This window comes from Onychostoma macrolepis, chromosome 23 (assembly GCF_012432095.1).
Source record: "Onychostoma macrolepis isolate SWU-2019 chromosome 23, ASM1243209v1, whole genome shotgun sequence".
Classification (NCBI taxonomy): Eukaryota; Metazoa; Chordata; class Actinopteri; order Cypriniformes; family Cyprinidae; genus Onychostoma; species Onychostoma macrolepis.
The window spans coordinates 11,382,347-11,396,737 of NC_081177.1; the positions used below are offsets into that span (position 1 = coordinate 11,382,347).

General features: G+C 35.8%; 1 protein-coding gene across 6 annotated transcripts in view; it reads left to right on the top strand.

Moving 5' to 3' along the window:
* LOC131531714 (hormonally up-regulated neu tumor-associated kinase homolog A) overlaps positions 1 to 14,391 on the top strand; it is a 41,466-nt gene that overhangs the window by 9,549 nt on the left and 17,526 nt on the right. For all 6 annotated transcript variants that reach the window (XM_058762710.1, XM_058762715.1, XM_058762711.1 and 3 more), the window contains one exon: positions 7,721 to 7,838. The gene's annotated coding sequence lies outside the window, so the exon portion shown is untranslated. The remainder of the gene's footprint in view (positions 1 to 7,720; positions 7,839 to 14,391) is intronic.

Here is a 14,391-nt window from a genome sequence, read left to right on the forward strand (position 1 = left end):
GATTGGCTTTGAAGAGTGAGTATTGAAGTGATTAAGTGGGTGAGTATGAGATGCAATGTATTGTGAGTCATTATATCTGTGTGTGTGCCAAAGAAAGAAGGAAACACATGACAAATGAGTAACCTAAGATTAACGCATGGCAAGAGAAATAAAACATCTTTCTTCTCTCTATAGTCCACGCCATGTATAAAACAACAGTAGTTTTGCCCACTACACGTTAAAGAGGAACTCCAAAGAGATGTTTTAATTAATAAAATGTGAGGATATGGGAAAGGAACATGTTTATATTTCTTTCACTTTTTAATTCTTCTTTTCCTCTCTATGGGTGTGTGGAGCAAAAATAGAAGGGTGGATAAAACTAGACTAAGGGTTTTTCTCTTCTTGTTTGTGTGCTAAATGTGACATAGCATATAGACTATATATATATATATATATATATATACATATGCACTCTCACATCATATGGACTTCAAAGAGACAGAAAATGAAAAAAAAAAAACCTCTAGAATAAAATAGGGAAAATAAACAGAAAAAGAGACAAAGTTGTTTACCTCTGTCCCATTTCCCTCTCTTTCTCTCTCTCTCTCTCTCTCTCTCTCTCTTCCTGTTTTATAAGCCCCTTTATTCCCTTTCCTGCTGCTCAAAGCCAACCACCATGAAACCACTGCCACATTAGAGCCTTTAACTGGCTATGGCTGGCCCAACACTGGCATTACACTGGCATAGCCACCCCAATACTGTTTCCAGTTGTGCCACTCCACTCCTTATCAGTGTCAATCATGTTTCATCATCCTTCAGCCAATCAGCTGTCATCACAGACAACCTTTAAGAGAGCCCATAAACCTAAGTTTTTGTTTCATGCTAGTCCAACATTTTTATTTTTAAACAGGCACATTTTTAGAGTTGTTCTTTATTGGGCTGTGCACAGAATGTTTGGAACATTCGAGGATGGAATGGCGTCGTAAAGACCAGCTGGACTGGCATGACTTGGACGTTCTGTTAGAATGAAGTCATTAGCATGAGACGACACATTTCTGCAGGGTCATTTAAAAAAAACCAAGGTCCAGTTATGCTGTTTCTTTCACTGTCACATGTGGCCACAAAGCACTCCCACCCCCAGAAAACATATGCATATACACATACACACACGTTACTCCATATGGTCACTCCTATAAACCTTCTTCTCTCAATGATGCCATCACTTAATCAGCCAGAACTCACCAGTTCAAAAGCATTCATCTCAACATGTGGTCAAAGATGATGGGTTCTTGTCAGCCAAACCAATGCGTTTAGCTTTTTTTATTTATTTTTTATTAGTGAGACTCTAGAACAAAAGCAAACATCCAGCACTATTAGTGTTGGTTTCCATTGAGTATGACTTCAAAAAATCAAGTGGACAAAAGTTGAAACAGGTGTATGTCATTATTTTTGGTCACTGCAGTCATTAGAAGCTGTGGTTGGGTTTTAATCTAAAGAGAGCGAGAGGAAGAGATGACGAATGTGTGATGTTAGGATGTACGAGAATAAAAGACTGTGCAAGATAAAGCCAGACAATGTGAGGTGATCAGTCTTTTTACGGCCTAATGCTGCAGTGTTTATCAAAAACACAGCTGGACATAATGAGACAAAACAAGACCTCGTGCGTGTTTGTGTTTTTATGATGCACTATATTACCTGACTGTGTGGTAGCATGTGGCGAAAGTGATGAAATGAGTGAGAATTGAATGTATTATGCATGTAAACCTGTTTGTCAGGACTTGTGTTTGTGTGTCCTTCTTCAGATTGTTATTCACCTCTGATTGCCTGTGGTGAGCACTCACTAATTAACTTTAAATGTTGCTCTTGAAGTTTTGACAAACAACCAAATAACTATTTGCACATCTGCACTTGTCCGACACACTTCACTCTCGGATGTAATCACAAGGCTATCGCATATAATAGCGTAATTGCACTCAATTCGTAAACAGCCATTTAGCTCACCATTTACAAATCAGACTGTAGCGAGAACACGTACAGCTTTTGCAACTTTTCGTAAATCATCAGGCCGTGCTGAACCCCCAAAAATGTCTGTTTGTAATTTAAAAAAAACTGGCCATCTAAATACATATTTATGTCAACAAATTGATGACAGAGTTTTGACCAAATAAAATCCCTGTCATTACACTAAGAACCATTGGCATGCTGCTTGTCTAAACCAATTTAATCTGCAGCGTTAAAAAACACAAAGCAGGCTTTTTCCAACTCTCATTTCCTGCCAAATCTATATACGCCTCAGCAAAATCTCTTACAAGGGGAAAAAATCCGTCAAAACTGAGACAAACTTGGAGTAATAAACTATTTAGTTTAGACATCGTAACAGGAACACTCATGTAAACAACATGAAATATTTTGTGACAATGTGGATATATATCATTTTCTTTTCATTTTTTTTTTTTGTTCAGCAAGGATGCATTGTTGATTAAGAGTAACCGTAAAGACATTTATCATGTTACAAAATATTTCTGTTTCAAATAAATGCTGTTCCTTTGGACCTTATATTAATATCATGGTTTCCATAGAAATATTAAGCAGAACAACTGTTTTTAGCATTGATAATGATAAGAAATGTTTCTTGAGCATCAGAACAGCATATTAGAATGATTTCTGAAGGACGTGGAAGACTTCTAAAAATACAGCGTTTCCATCACAAAATAAATGAAATGTTCAACGAATATATTGAAATACAAAAGTTATTTTAATTTGTAATTAATATTTCACAATATTACATTGTTACTGTATTTCTGATCAAAAAATAAATAAAAATGTTGGTGGTCTTGGTGAGTGTAAGAAACTTAAATCTTACAAACCCCAAACTTTCAAATGGTAGTGTTTATATAACTGAGCCTGACACGTCCAAATGGATCATTTAAACATATGCTTATTTAAATGTATATATATAAAAAAAGTATTTTTAAATCAGGAAAAAACTTTAGTCATATGTTTAAATGACCCATTTGGAAGTGTCAGGGGCAATCTACATTTTGTTTTGGTCCTTGCTTGGATTTAAGCCTCTGCTGCCAATATCCAGCCATTTCGCAGACTACCATATTTAGACGTCTGGCACTGTCTGGCAGTGATTTCAAGCTCGCACAAGCACAGTAGTTGGACTGAACGGTTTCTGAATGAGACAGAGTAATTATAGTCTTACTAGTGTTTAATGTTTCTCACGTTTAATTCTTATTTGCTTTAAAGGCACTGTGTTTTATGCTGAAACGTATTATTTCATGTGGTGGATTCTCTGATAATAACTGTCTCGTAGTTGTGCTTTATCACACTGTTGTGCTGCTGTGGTCTGGGCATAATTCATTTCATACCGAACCTGTGGACAGACTCTCAGTGGGGAGGGGATCATTTTATTCCCCCTTGATCATTTCATAAATCAAATCAGTGGAAGAACGAAGCCGCATTGTAAAAACAAGGCAACCCTCGCCGTCACATGGCCCTGTGGTGAGGACTTGGGATCTGTGCTGAAATATGATAGAAAAGCTGCGGTTCTGTCCTCTCTTTCTATTCATATCACACTCAACCGTCTACAGGAAGTCTATGGTGGCCCTGTGGGGACAAAATTAATTTGCATTGAAAGATAATGTTGTGTGGATAACCAAAGAGTGAGGAGATGGCGATGTGGTGGCTTTTATTTGATGGATGAATCAAAAGAAGTTGCCAGACAGCTTGGGTTGGGACATTGGCGTTCCAAAGTGCTGATGATTCGTTTCTTACTCATAATATCCATTTTGCTGTCTGTGTTAGAACTGTTGTTGTTTACCTTCACATGTTTTTGGTCCTTGTCTTCACATCTGATGGCTGTTAGGTGGATAGAGTAGTGATATTTGTTTGTGTCTGGGCTGAGCCAGCAAAAGGAAAACTCCTAACAGCAAAAAGAAGACTCTTGCAGTCACTTCTGACCTTGCTGAGAGAGTAAGAGCAAGAGAACATTAATGACATGTTTGAAGACAGAGAATGGCTGCCTTCCCAGATCACCTCATGCTGGCTGCATGGCGCCATCATCAGACATTAAGTGGAATGTCAGCACACAGTCAAAACAGCCCGTTTTCAAAAATACATCATGTTCTGTTTTTTTATTCTTAAAATAATTGTAATATACAGTGAGCTCCAAAACCACTAGTGAAAATGCTTCTGATTTTATACACAAGTTGTTATTAGAAATTGTATTATCAGCATAATTCAGTGAAACATTTAGTCGGTTTTACTTCAGAAAATCATGCAGAATATTATACGTGTCTTCATTTTTTAAAATAAACTTTTCTTTATTTTCATTTGTTCAAAATTCAAAGTCTTTTAGAATTCAAAATTGAATTCTAAAGCTGTTTATTTTCTTACTGAAATAGCGCAAAAAAAAAGATTTTCAGTGCAATCTTACATTTTTATGTAATAGTTATAATTCTTAATAGTAATTATTAATTAAAAATAAGCTTAATTATATTGTTATTAAATTGTTACTTTCTTTAATTATTATTATTATTATATAAAAATATATTAGTATTATTCCAATACATAAGTTTAAATAATACTAACAAAAGAAACGTTATTGTGAAATCTTAAAAAGAATGAAATAAAATGTTGTGATCCAGAATGATCCAAAGCCCTGGATTTAAACAATGCCACGAAATCTTGTTAGATTTTTCTAGGTGTCCAGCAGTCATAAATCATGTCAGACACTTTGTCTCTGGTCTCTAGTAAGCAGGGTTCAGCTGATCCTGACTGTCCTTTATGACTCGCTTACACCCTCGACTGTTTCTGCGCTCAGGACCTCTTTAGTTCATGTAGCAGATGACGCTCTGGCTGCTCTCAACTGCTCAACCTCCAACATAAAAGATGCTGTTGAGTGCCAAAGCTGAACACTTAGTGAAAATGAAATGAATATATTAAAGGAAAGGTGAGAGAAAAGTGTATTTGTGATAATATTATTTGCTCTAATACTTCACAGACTGATCAGTGCTCCCCATCTCTCTCTCTCACACACACACTTTTTCTCTCTCATATAATATGGGATTTTTCTTTCTGGAGTGAATGAGCGTTGAAATTACATTTCGCTGAAGTTTCCATCGTAAAACGTCTATGCGGAATTACTTCTGGCTTTCGACATCGCACTTCTCCCTGCTTTCTTCTCTTTTTTGTCAACAGCTCTGTGAGAGAAAGGAGTAATAAAACATAAGAATTTTAACCAGCTCTTGAAGCAGTCGTTTTTAATTTGCTCTCCAGTGGGATTTCAAGGGCCTTGGGCCCTGCTGATCCCCCTCGACTCGACCCGAACTTGTTCTGAGCACTCAAGCATGATGGTCTGAACTTCACAGAGAGATGGTGATAGGCGGGGCTGTTTTGCTCTGTGTGTGCGTGTGTGTGTGTGTGTGTGAGCATGTGTGCGTAGAAGCTCATGCCTAAGCTAGAAAATAAGTGATCTCATTGTCATAATGATCTATCTCTTTTACATTTTTTGTTCATGGACTGTGCTTAAATTGTTAAGAAGGAACTTTTGTGTTAATGAACAAAATATGCCTGATCATCATATGTTTTTCTTTGTGTGTGTGGTCTGTGATCCTTAGCCTTCCACCTGCAGTGCTGTCGACTCTTCACCCTGGGGTTTATTTAGATGAGAACTTACACAGACACATAGACACACTCTCATGCTTCAATAGCAAGCCTCCTATCATGTGTCTCCCAAAGGAGGAAGTTCAGAATTAAAATCAGCCCTGTAGAATTTAAAGAAGAATTTACAAAGAAGAAATGGGCACTTTAAACTAAGGAAGGACTGTTTGACATCAGAGGGGTTTCCCTGATAAAATGGTTCAATGTGGTCTTGGATGACTTGTAAAGAACAGTTTATTTTTCTTATAATTTTTTAATTAGTTACACTATTTGCTTGCAAGTATAGAGGTAACCATTTGAGTATTTGACTTTTGGTGCGTGTGTGTAGTTTGGGCAGTAGGATTTATAAATGTTTTTAAAAAGGAAGTGTCTAATATGCACCAATGCTGCATTTATTTGATCAAAAGACAGTACAAACAATAATATTGCGAATTTTTATTACAATTTATTACACTTGATGTATGTGTGTGTATATATACTGTTTAAAAGTTTGGAGTCAGTCAGATTTTTAAATGAATTTTAAACTTTAATACTGTGAAATATTATTAAAATAATTTTAAAATTCCATTTAAAATCTTTTTTTTCTTTGGTCCCTCAGTCCCTGCCACTGAAAAACAGCCCCACAGCACGAGGCTGCTACCAGCACACTTTACTTTTGGGATGGTACTCTGCAGGTGATGAGCAGTGCCTGGTTTCCCTCAAACATGATGTTGGAATTGAGGTTCAGCAGACCAGAGAATCTTGTTTCTCAAAGTCTGAGGGTCCTTTAAGTGCTTTTTTGCCAATTCCAAGTGTGTTTTCATGTGTCTTACCTAAAGAGAGGATTGAGCCTTGCCACATTGCCACACTGTTGCAGTGATGTTTGTCCTTCTGTAGGTTTCTCCCATCTGCATATATGATCATGGAGCTCAACTAGAGTGACCATCAGTTTCTTGGTCACCACACTACCCAAAGCCCTTCTCCATCAGTTACTCAGTTTGAACAGATCTAGGAAGAGTCCTGGTTGTTTCAAACATCTTCCATTAAGGGTAACAGAATTTGTTTCTGAACTCCTCCCCAGATGTGTGACTTGACACAAACTTGTTTCTGAGCTCTACAGACAGTTCTTTGGTTTTTGCTCTGATATGCATTATCAACCTTTTATTAAGACGTGTGTGCCTTTCCAAATTATACCCATTCAATTGAATTTGTCACAGGTTAACTTCACTCGAAGTGTAGTGACATCTACAAGCAATATGTATGCTCCTGAGCTAAATTTCAACTGTCCCAGATAAGGGTATGAATACTTATGCAATGGAATCATTATTATTATAATTTTTAATAAATTTGCAAAGATGTTAAAAACCTGTTTTTTGCTTTACCATTATGGTGTATGGAGTGTAGATTGATGTGGAAAAAAGTAATTCAAAGCAGTTTAACGTAAGGCAGCAACATAACAAAATGTGGAAAAAAATGAAGGGGTATGAATACTTTCGCAAGGCACTGTATAGAAAATGTATTCCTTATTATCAATTCCTTCCTTTTTATCAATGTTAAAAAAAAGTGTTAAATGTGATACATTTTTTTTCTGGGTTCTTTGATAAATACAAAATACAAAAGAACAGCATGTTGTTTACATTTTCTTTTTATAACACTGTAAAAGTCAATTTTTTTTTTAAATTTAAACAAAAAACTTAAATCTAAAAAAAAAAAAAAATCTACCTAACCCAAGTTCTGGGGTGTATGTTATTTATATTATGTAATTAAATGTAAATTTTATATATATATATATATATAAAAAAAAAAAGAATATTTAAAAAATCTTCTTATTTTATTCAATTTATTTTTTAAATAAAATACAATTTTATTACTATATTGTAAACCACATTAATTAAAGACAAATTGTATATACCTTATAAAGTATGTATTAATATAGTCTTTAAGAATCCATGTTAAATTATCTTTAAAGCACATTATTTAAAGTCTCCCCTCAGTCAGTTTGCTACTGAAGCAACAAAACAACCGATCAGCACATTAACACCAGTACAGCATGGAGCTGTAGCCTCATTACCTCTCTTCTCCTTTTTCTCCTCAGCTCCCTGCAGCCCGGGTCACTGTCCAACTATTCATGACAACTCGGTATACTGGCCTCTGTTTTCACTCTGGGATTTGCAAAGGAAGGAAAAGTGTGAGAGGGAACAAAAAACAGCCAGGTGAGGCCGGTGTGGAGAGTGTGTGTGTCTGGCATCCATAAGTCTGGTGTGTGTGTGCACTTGGCACTCATTTAGCCAATGTGTCTGTGTATGTGTGTGTAGCGAGTTATGACCTGCTAAAACAGCCACATCTTAGTCTGCACACTGTAAATCAGCAGGAAGCACCAAACACAGCAGGGTGATTGGTGATGTGAAGCCACACCCCCTAATTACTGCAGTCTGTCATGCCAATGTGCTAACGATGTTCCTCGCAGCCAGTCTTACTCCATTTAACCTCACTGTATTTAATCAGTGACCTGATTCCAATAACAGAATTTACCTTCCTTCCTCTTAGACAGAACCTGAAAATAGAACAGATATAATTTTAACTGTTTATAAATAAGTGTTATATACATTATAATACAGACTTTTGTCCAGTTTACTACTTTGCTAAATTTTTAATATATCTTGTTATTTTTTTGTTTTCATGCAGCAGGTAATTATATTCTTTCAGTCCCTTCAGTTGTGTATTTAATAGTCAAGTTTACTGTATATCGCTTTTTACAATACAAAACATCTTTACAAAAAATCATGATGTTGATGTTTATAATATCTTAGTATCGCCATGCCTTATAGTCACATTTAGAGTAGAGCTTGCTGATAATATAGTTTACATTTTGCATCCATGCAAGCATTCAAGAAGTTGTGATATGCTATGTAGTATATGTCACTGGTAAATATACTGTATGTATGCGGATAATGTTAAACATACTTGCCTATCAAGATTTAAATAAAGAGCTAGGCAATAATATAGTTCCATTTTGCAACAAAATAAAAAAAATGACTAAATGATGATATATTAATTTCAAAAGTCGGTAAGCAGAAAACTGAGGAAATGATCCAAATGCATTTCTGAATATGTCAAGAAAGGCCTACAGTAAAAAAGTGGGGATAGATGTATCAAACTATATTAAAAAAGATGACATGTTTAGCAAATAAAATAAAAGATATAGATGACTGAGTTTTTAGTAGATATATTTTGTATCCCATCATGCATCAGTCTCAATGCTCTTGTCACATAAATCACGCTGTTGATCTCAAAATATATTCTTTAGTTAAAGAACTCAAACTACAAAACTACTGAAAAATGGCTAAAAATGACGGGTTAGTTTTCTGATCTGTAATAACGAATACCGTTGCTCATATATACTATAATGTAAAAACTCAATTCAGAGTGTACATTCTGTTCACCAGCCGTGGCACTGAAGGTGTTAACCTGTTGCATGTGAAGCTGAAAACAGCTACGAGTATTAAACTCACACATCATTAGTGAGGTGTAAATCCCCATCCCACACAGACACACACTCACACATTGAAGATTGTTTTTGTGGGTCCTGGAGGCATACCACTGAAAATGGACCCAGTTTAACACAAGTTGCTTTTAATTGGCTGTTTCTGCCTGGCAAACAAGGTGTGCCATTAACAACATAACACACAGAAATATCAAACTCACTCACACACTCATACATAAACTCTAAACCAGAGCTAAATGAACACATCTCTCATGATTGTTCTATCTAAATGAAGCATTTCCCATCCTGAATTATTGGCAGCGCAGTGTCATGGTGCTTCTCTTATAGATGTGTTTACAGCAGCAGCACAGTGTTCACCGAGTGAGAGTGAGAGAAAAGCGAATGCGGATGTGGGGGTGGCATTCGTCGATTTCTCATGCTTCGAGTTGAGCTGCGGTTTCTTTCCCATCTTAGACCCGATGACTTTATTAAATACGGGTTCCTTGGCAACCATCACCCTTCAACACACACGCTCTTTAACCACACGGCCAGCTGCTGAGTTCAGGTTTGATGTGGCATGGCCGACCGTATCTTGGAACCATGTGCCGAAAAAAAGAGGAAAGACTGGGAACAGAGGAGTTTATAAGGCACTGCATTTAAATATACACACAAAACACATGTTTAAGGGCAAAAAAATACAAATACACACAAAACATTTTGCAGCAAGTTTAGTTTGATCTGAAAATAAATAAATAACAAATATATATATATATATTATAATATATGTGGTTGTAATATTTGTATCGTTATGTAGTTGTATTTAATATTTATATTGATTTACCAACTGCATATAGAGGGTTCAAAAACATATTTGGATTCGCATAAAAATATTTGAATGTATTTGTATTATATTTCAAAATAGCAAGCATGGTGACATTTATTTTAGGAGAGGACAGCACATGCAGAATTTCTGAGAAGAAAAAAACAACAACGTTTGTTAGGTTTTAAATTTAAAGGTGAACAAAACTGTGAGGTAATAACAATGTACATATTTTAATGTTGTATCACTCATCAATCCCATTTTTATTAAATAAAAACGCAGTATTTCTTTTCTATGTAGTTATATACTTACATATTTAACCTAAACACATATTTATATATACCTTTCTGTGCATGCATTCTCACTAAATTTCATACAGGTAATGACAGATTAGCAGGAATCTTTTGTTCAGTGGAGCAGACGGCCGCTTGCATGACTGCTGTTAAGTTTGGCAACACATTTAATATGTACATTAAAACGGCACGAATCTTGCCAAATTAAGACCAGATTTTTGTTAACACCACAATGCATTCATGATTTCAGCAACCCACAACCACACGTGCACGCACGCTCATTAACAGTACATTTCAAGCCATCTCTCATCTCTCTTGCTCTAGTACTCTCTCTCAGCAGGTATGAGTTTGTAGTGAGGACTCATCAGTACACAGGTTGTAATTCATAAGTAAGAATTTGGCCTGAGGAGCAGAGGAGTCTTTACAGGCCTGAGAAAACACACGTGTTGTTCCAGTCTGTTTCCTTTCAATAAAACCCGACACTTAGCACTTCATTTCAGGCCACTTCTGATAAAATGATACAGGTTAGTTAAAGAAAGAAAACAAAGGGAGCTAGGCAAAGAGACAGAGAAATGGGCCGATGAAGATAGATAGAAGCATCAATCATTCAGAAGAGCATTTACATTTTTTTCTTAAAATAAGCAAGTCTTTCTAAATGGAGGGTGGGATGGAGGTTGATAGAGGCGTTGCTCAGCGCAGGAGGCATATTTTACTGCTTTGCCTTCATGCGCCTTTAAAACTGCCTCTAAATTAAGAGTGGGCTTCAATATATTATAGGCCATTATCGACCATTCACACATACAAACCCCAAAGCCCAAATCGCGTAAACATCAGATCACAGTTTACAAGATGGATAAACACTACTGCCAAACATTCAGAGAGGTGAACATTTATTCTTCAATATATATATATATATATATACTTCTTTAGCTATTTAGCCCCTCTAAATACTTAAGCAGCTAAATGGTAGAAATGGAACATTTAAAATGGTCTTTTTCCTTTCATTCATTCCATTCAGTTTTCATGCGTCACACACACTTTTTCAAGCTGTCTGCATAATCTATATCTAGAACTGTCCATATACATGTCTCTCTCACTCGGACACACATACAGAGGAATCCCTCCAAACCCACCCTCAGTTCTATTTTCAGGAGGGAAGCCAAAGGCAGCCATTAGCCCACCGCACACTGCTATTAAACTTAATATAACACCCTTTCCATAAAACACATCCATTATGCTGTATGGTCTCTCTGCTGTTGACTTTGGGTGCATGGATGACCATATGAGCAGGAAATCACTGGTATTGTGGTAAAAAAAAATAAAATCTGCGTGTTCAAAATGAGGCAGAGGGAGTCAAATAATTGTGAATTTACAGTCAGGGACGTTTATGGAGAAATGGATGTCATGGAAGTCATTTTTCGGGAAGGTTTTTTGCATGAAGAATGCTTTTGTCGCAGCTTGCTGCTAATCAGTGACAGAATGGCCATGAAACAAGGCATGAGGGGTATAAACTGTTTTTTTGCGTGTGCAATTAATGAAAAGCACAGAACAAAACCCCCTTTCTTGTTCTAAGTTTGCCCTTTTAGAATGATTTCCTAGAGAAACTTAAAAGCTGCATTTTTATGTGTTGTTCAGAGTGTGAATCATTAAAGAAAGAGCTAATTCAGCAATGGCTTGTTTTAGCTTGAGTTTTACAGTCACCACAAAATGAATTGTGTCAAATGATTTATGTTACAGGACTGCGGCGCAGTTCCAATCCAAACAACAATAAATTTGTAAGTTTTTTTGTGCTCTTTATAAACTCTTTTGTGCTGTTCGATTCATTTTTGACCTGGTTAGACATTAGAAACCATGAGATACTAATTCTAGTTTTATATTAGGACAAGTGATGTCCAGTAAAGCAATAAAAACAAATGCATTAAAAGTATAGGAACAAATGAACTAAAATAAATTATGAAAAATAAAAATGTTTTACTCAAACAAAGGTTCGCTAGTATGATATAATCAAAAGAAAGCTATGTTCTATATCTATATATAATTTTCTCCCAAACAAAGTGTTTAAGGAAATAAAAGAAGATGAGTTTCTCTCTAGTGCCCTCTTCTGGAAACTACAGAGAAACATTCTGATGGCTCAAAACATGGATGACTCTCAAACATCTGGGGTTTATGCAAGTTTTCCCATATGCAATAGAATAGTATCTATTTTTCACATCCACACGCAATCTTAGATGATTAACGATGCATTTATCTAAGTTTAACATTTTCACATCTGGTACAGCACATCCACGTTAGCACATCATTCGCTCTAACAATTCCGAATAACAACCACTATACACCAACTAATCTCTAAGGAGATTTTTACTGCAGTTGCACTCTGTTGATTTGGGCCCTAAAGTCTGTGCTTTTTAGCTTTTTTACACACACACACACACACAAGCAACAACCCACATCCTTTAGAAGGTGTGCAATTTACGAGCTGTGAGCGCAGCGTGGCAGTTCCACCATCTGAGTTGCTCACAAACTCACACACAGCTTTTCATTAGCACACAGTAATTAAGCCACTCGCTGCATCACATGCAAACACACACGCACCACTCAGAACACTCACTAAAACATCATTCTGTGTTATTTTATCCAACTCTGTCCACAAATAGTGCGGTTCGCCCTTTAGCGGGATGCCGTAATGAAGTTTTGCCGAGCAGCTGTGTCTGAGTGACCCTTGTATTGGTATTAATGAGAACTAAATGTCTGACTTACTACACACCAGTGTGTGTGTGAGCGGGATTTCTGAGACGTAGTGTGTGAGACATCTGGCCATGGTGCTCAGGAAATGACTGCTTCACTTCACTGCTGTCATCACCCTGCCCCATGTTACGCTTTGTGTGTGTGTGTGTGTGTGTGTGTGAGTGTATGTGTGCGCAGCAGGTCTTCATTAGCTGTGTTGAAGCATTTTCAGTGTAATTATGGTTTAAAGTCGATCCCATCTACAAGCTTACAGACTGGCAAATCTCTGTCTCTGTTCCTCAGTTTTATTTGCTTTCCTTGTCTTTCTCGCGGAGTGTTCTGTTGACAGCACTAGGCCTCTAAACAAGTTGTGATGCTGGCAGTCAATGAAGGTGTTGTTTTTTTAATTAAGTCGTCATCAGGATGTTAGGACTTTGTGTTTGAGTCAGGCATGAAATGAAATATTAAACAAATTTGCTGATGGTATCCATATCATATCATACGATACATAGAAACACACACACACACACACACACACATATATATATATATATATATATATATACTGTATATGTAAAATTTATTTATATTTACTGGAGAAAAATGTGTGACAACTAGCCCCAGTATTTCCTTTTACTTGTAGGGATTTAGCATTACATGAAGAAAAAAAACTAATAAATTATTTAGTATTTACTTTATATATTTCATAATATATAATGTATAATTCTGTGCTTCTTCGGCCACAAGAGGGCAGTCTTCACAACTGTTAGTACTTGTTTATTCTGATCAAGGCTGACATGTTGTTGAGAGAACATGCTGTATGCTTTATGCAAGCTTAAAGGAATTGTTTACCCAAAAATTTGAATTATGTCATCGTTTATTCATCTTCCTTATGTTGTTCTGCATAAAACTGTATATATTTCTTGTTTTCTTTGGGAGATATCTTAAGAAATGTCTCTGTATTTTTGGGGCTAATGCACAGATTAATATTCTGTCTGATACAGACAAGCTGATAATTATGTTCTAATAATTATAAATAAATTATAAATGATCAGTAAATCATTGTTTGTTTATATATTAATAAATATTTTATACTAAATAAATATTTATAATATATGATAAATAATATAATATAATTTAACAAACATATTATTTATTATAAAAATTCAAATCTGTCAAAAAAAGTTAAAATTCAAAAAATACCACCCAGATCAACAATTTTAAATATTACAAGTGAATCGTTTACTTACCATCCTCACGTTGTTCCAAAACTGTTTCACTTTTTTCTGTGGAACATAAAAGTCTCCTTTTATTAAGTCCTTTTAATAACAGAGAACAGACTGCACATGTATCTGCTTTGTTTGAACCACCATCTATGCTTTTCTGTACTTTGTTTACTTCATGTTTTTCAATGATAGCACATTTTGCACAGCAATGTTTCTGCT